This window comes from Panthera uncia, chromosome B1 (genome assembly GCF_023721935.1).
Source record: "Panthera uncia isolate 11264 chromosome B1, Puncia_PCG_1.0, whole genome shotgun sequence".
NCBI lineage: Eukaryota > Metazoa > Chordata > Mammalia > Carnivora > Felidae > Panthera > Panthera uncia.
The window spans coordinates 86,751,246-86,757,450 of record NC_064811.1 but is presented as its reverse complement, the minus strand read 5'-3'; positions in this window follow the sequence as shown (position 1 = coordinate 86,757,450).

Here is a 6,205-nt window from a genome sequence, read left to right as displayed (position 1 = left end):
AAACGCCCCAATCAAAAGAGAAGTTTAGGGACACATGGGTGGCTCAGTCGGTTGAACGTCTGACTTCGGCTCAGGTCATGATCTCATGGTCTGTGAGTTTGAGCCCCGTGTCGGGCTCTGGGCTGACAGTTCGGAGCCTGGAGCCTGCTTCGGATTCTGTGTGTGTGTGTCTCTCTCTCCCTCCCCTGCTCATGCTCTGTCTCTCTCTCTCTGTCAAAAATAAATAAACACTAAAAAAAAAAAAAAAAAAAAAAAAAAAAAAAAAAAAAAAAAAAAAAAAGGTTAGTTGAGATAACTGTGTGTCACCTACAGAAACCTCTCTTCATAATTTTTTTTTTAAATGTTTATTTATTTTTGGGAGAGAGACAGAGACAGAGTGTGAGCTGGGGAGAGACAGACACAGAATCTGAAGCAGGCTCCAGGCTCCAAGCTGTCACAGAGCCTGATTCAGGACTCGAACCCACAACTGTGAGATCATGACCTGAGCCTAAGTTGGAGGCTTAACCAACTGAGCCAGCCAGGTGCCCCCAGAAACCTCTCTTTAAATAGAAAGACACAAATGGCCTGAATGTGAAAGGATGGACAAAGATACACTAGGATCTATCTCCCACTGTGCCATCCCAGATTCTAGCCCTGGAACAATCACTGGTCTATTTCTTGGTGTCATCTGAATCTGGGACAGAAAGGGATCTAGAAAGATGTAGTTTGGAATCTCCTTGCTCAAGTTTGGCCTGAAATGCACACATCAGAATGCACTCAGCATCTGCACCTTTACAGCACTTTCCCTATTTATCACGTGAGGGTCCTCTTTCCTCAAAGCGTATTGAGTGATGGGCTCTCTCAGGTGACAGGGCACAGGGGCACACTCCAGTATGTTGTAAGGATGCCAAGAAAAGTAAGAGCGAGCAGAAACAGACACAACTGACACACTGGCTGCTTTCAAGAAAACTAGAATATCTTCTAGAACAAATTGGAAATTGTAAAATTAAAAGTCTTAGAGAACATAATTACTCATTAGAAGAGAATACAGCCTGGTCTGCTAGGCATCTCTGGCTGCCTCTTCTGATGCTCTGCTTTTCTCTGCCTTTCCTTCTACTGTGCTGCTAATTCTGCATCTCCGTTCCAGCTCCTCAAGGGAGAGGCTCTGGTTGGATGATACAAGTCACCATCTGTGTAAAGTTCTATGTCAGTCAGGGCCCAGGAAAGAAAAAATGCAACCCATGCCACATGGGGCAATAGAGAACAGTTAATAATATGGGGAACTAGTTATAGAGCGACTGGAAAACCCCAAAAGGCAAAAAGGGACAATGAGACAATATTGAGAGCTGTTAGAGACTTAAAGGAAAAAGAGGGGTTTCCAGAGTCCAAAAGCCCAGGTTCAGGCTGCCTAGAAAATGCAGTTGCCTGGGTCAGTCCCATATGATGCAGAGCCGAGAATGGGACAAACAGGGGTGGATCCAAGAGCAAACACAAACAGACATATGAGCAACCAAGTTGCCCTTATTGGGCAGACTTCTTACACTGACCAACCCATAAGGGATTTTCTGTGTATCACATGCCTGTCCCCCGGCTTTTGGTGAGGAGGGATTTGAAATCATGGCTTGACATTGGAAATTTGTATATTCAAAGTAATCTTTGATGTGGAAATGAGGCTACATTTGTTTAAAATCCCGTCTTTTTCTTAGGAATTATTGGTATTTATGAAAAGCAGTAGGCATTTTTTTTTTTAAGATTCTCAGTGGGGCTCATTGTTAGAACTTTATTTTTCATCACTTCCTGCCATGATGCAGGTTATCTGGGCAACTGTAGCTCAATCACTTCCTCTTGGCTCTATGCCTCAGGCAGTACCTGCAGGGAAGAGCACTACCACGGTCATGTGATGTCTGACACACCAGCACCTTTGGGGAGGGATTTTATGATGTGGAGGCTATGGCATTCTGAGTTCGGCCATGCAGCGAGGGGGGCATTTGTGTGGAAGGGCTGGGTTCTTCTCCCAGTGTCCTCATCTGACAAGATGGTTATTATATAATCTCTCTGAAGGATCTCCTTTTGTTTGTTTGTTTGTTTGTTTGTTGGGATGGTTTTTGAACTAAAAAAAAAATTTAGTTTATCATTTTCATAGACTGTGAATCTTAACTTCAGTTTGTGTGAAATTCTGGCAGTTTTTCAAAGGGGAAGATAAAGAGTTTCTTCCTGAGTTCCTCTTGCAGAGTTTCTTTTTGTTCTGTTCTTGATTAATAGGTCTATAAACACATTCATTGGTATGTTCCTTTCACACAATGGAAAGAGCTTTTAACCTCCAGTGTTGAATATATTCCTTGCTTTGGGGCATAAAGTCTCCTCATCTGTACTGTTTTGCTGTTGTTGTTGTTCCCTGGTAGAATACACATTCCCTAAGGGTGGGGATATGATGTTATTTGCTGCCGTACTCCCAGTGTCTAGACTAATTCCTGGCACATGGTGATTTCCCGTATTTGTTAACTAGATTAAGTGATTAATATCAGTTACTTTATGGAAATAAGCCCTGTGTGGTGCCTGAGACAGGAGCCCCAAAATGAGAAGATGTTGGCTTCCTGAGGACGATGGCACAGTGCATTAGTCAGCTGGTATTGCCATAATAAAATGTCACGGTTTAGGTCACTTAACAGAAATTTATTTTCTCACAGTTCTGGAGCCAGGAAATCCAAGATCAAGGTGCTAAAATATTTAGTTTCTGGTGAGGTGTCTCCTCCTGGCTTGCAGATGGCTGCCTTCTGGCCTTGTCCCCAGGTGGCCTTTTCTCTCTCTGTGCATTTGGGCAAGGAGAAAGTGCTCTGGTGTCTCTTTTTAAAAGGACACCAGTCCTATCAGATTAGGATAATGTATAATCTCATTTAATTACCTTCTTAAAGGCCCCATCTCCAAATATAGTCACATTGGGTGCTGGGCTTCAACATACGAATTTTGTTATATTTGGAATAGTGCAAACATATGAATTGTTTGACATTCAGACCATAACACACACACGTGTGTGTATGTGTGTGTGTGTGTGTGTGTGTGTGTGTTTCCTAGTAAATGTCCAAACCAACATACATCTGATCTACAACACCTCAGAAAAACGGAACACTTTTTTACACAAAGTTAATAATAGTTTACATATCAGGCAGTATTCAAATTTCTCTGGTAGTCTTACTGTTTTATGTTATAGTTGATACATTAAATTAGAATCCAAGTAAGGTCTATAAATGACATTTGGTTGATATGCTCTAAAGTCTTTTCCAATTTAAAGTCCCACTTTCTGATTATTCTTTTCTGATGAAGTTATTTGTCAGAGAAGCCGAGCTCCTTGATCAGTAGTTTCTCAGATTCTGGGTCTTGCTGAGTGTATTCCCATGGTGTTGATTAATGTGTTTCTTTGGTATCCTTATTTCCTGCAAACTGTCACTTAGGTCTGGTGCTTGAGAGAAATGAACCTTTAATTCCTAAATTAATTTCTTGGAATTAAGTATTTCTTTGTTAAGTGTTTATAGTGCTCTTATAAAACTGCACTTCATGAAAATGCAGGCCAAATACAGCATAAATGTCATAAATGCAGCAATTCATATGGGACAGAAGGAGACTTGAAAAAACTTCAGAGGTTTGTGGGAAGACATTGCAGTATACGTGTGGTTGCCTTGATGCCAATAGAGCTTCATTACAGTCACACATTTACCCCACAAGCATGAGGTCCCCCAAGAACACAGGGATCAGCCTAGCAGGAAATGGAAAATGGGAAGCATCAGGCACAATGAAAAGCTGTCAAATAAAGCCAGTATCTTCTCAAGTAATTTGCATAATCAGACATTGGATAAGGAAAGTCTGCTCTAACATGGATGTTCCCATCTTGCCCAACCAGAATCCCAGGAACAATTTTGTATCAGAGTTCTTTTCACTCTCAAAATAACCAACTTCAATCCAAAGAGTGAATTTTACATGAGCACTGAGCAAGTTTTGGAATCGCTGGACACAGGGACCTACACTGACTTTTACTTGCAGATACCTCTACTCAGTTCCAAAGCTTTGGGGGAAATTTTAACTTCCTATGCCTAGAAATGTTTTCTATGTAGCCACAGACTGACTTCAACCCCCTGGTTAAACAACAGCTCCCATTTGCCTCTGTGAAGTATTCTGAAACACTCCAGCTTTTTCGTGAGTGTTGATTCACCTGACATAGAAACTCAAACAGAAGGAATCTCCACTGCTAAACATACACCTGCTTTAGAAAGCAAAGTTCAATTGAATGGAAACACAGATGATGAGTACTGGTTTTGAAAACATGGGAAGCCCATTCTTCACTAGCACTGAAACTCAAACAGCAATGGATGCCTTTTCTTGGTCAACTTGATCTGGAAAACACTGTAGTGTCAGTTCTGTAGAAACTCAGAAACGTGCAGACAACAAGCTGTCTCCTGCTTCTAAAAGTTGAGTCTAACTGTGTGGTGACATTTACGATTTTCTTCTAAAACTGAAGAACAGAACAGAACAGGAACAACAATATCTATACTGAATATAGCTTATAATGCAGTTGCTTTGATTCTTTGTGGTTCTTTGTCTTTTGTATTTGTAAACATGAAATTTGTATATAATGTGAGTAGGTCATAAAGTGTAAAATGGTGATCTCTCTATATTTTTTAAAGACTCCGAATGGAGTAATTCCAATAATCAATAACCTGTGCCTGAAAATTTCTATCCATGTAAACTCATAAAGCCCCGGGGTCCTTAATGAGACCAATAAAAAATGCACGGCACTTTAGGTAGATAGCTCATCCTATTGTTCATTTACTTTTGTTTTTTATTTTGTTTTATGTGTTTAATAGATTTTGGAATATAGCAGAGATTGAAACTCCAGGCACACGTCAGGTTTTATTCCTAATCTACACAAGTTAGAAGCAAAACATAATCCGTTGGGCCGCCCTCCTGGGGGGATCCTGGTTAATGTTTCCAAGTTTCTCTAGAAACAATTAGCCTCATTGCAGAACACACTGGCTTTCTAGTCTATACCAGATCTTACCAGTTTTGTTAACAAGCCACAGGTTATCAAAGAGGAAAAATCTCCCCTCCAGTGCCCCAACATGCTTCTCAGAGAGTTAGAGCCAGCTTATCTGATATATCCGGAAAGAAGTCTTTCCTGGTTAGAGCAAAACCAGTGTCCAAAGGTCTTGGATTTAGAGATAAATTAGGCCCCTAACAGAGGCTCTTTGGGGAAAATTTTCTCTTTGAACATCCATTAGAGAATGATTTTATTAATGATTTGCTTTATAGGCCACTGTTTTTTCCAGAAGGTCACAGAAAAATTTTTTTTATGTTTTTTAAGTACAGAAAAGTGATAAAACATAAGTGTATAGTTAATAGATAATCATAAAACAAACACCCACATCACATTTCTCAGATCAAGCAATAGACCACTGCAAGACCCCAGAGGCTCCCGGTGTGTCCTTTCCTAGTCAGAGAGCCCTCCGTCCCCACTATCCTGACACTTCTTTGGTTTTTGTTAGGGTTTCACCACCTATGTGTTCAGGCATTCCTGAAATCATAACTTAGCATGCCTTAGTTTAGAACTTTATATAAATGTAATCACAAGATATGTATTATTTTGAACTTCCTTCTTTTGTACATTATATTTATAAAATCCACATTGTTGCCTATAACTATAATGCATTATTTCCTCATTGCTATATAGCAATCCATTGTCTATAGCACCACGTATTTATCCATTCTACTTTGGGCAGAGACATTTAGATTGATTCTAGCATTGAGCAATCATGAACAACACTGCTTCAAACATTCCTATACATATATTCTGGGGCATGTGTGATTTGTGTCCCTGGGACATGAAATTCTCTAGAAGGAAAATTAATAGAAGGCACAGAAGATATGTATCTTCACCTCTGCCAGACAATCCATTGTACTAAGTAATTGTACTAACTTATACTTTAACCAGCAGTGGCCGAGAGCTCATTTTTGCCAACAGTGGCTCATGAGATTTGCTTTTTCTAAAAGCTTCCACCTTAACTTTTAATAAAACAAGATTATAAAGCTTAATATAGTGTCCTCACTGTATACCTTCTTTGCATAGACTAACAGAGAACACAGCTGCATTAGTACAATAGTACTAATGCCCTCTCCATACGAGTGACAAAGTGGTCCAGCTCCTGATTTCATTTAACATGGTTCCAAAGCTCTTCAC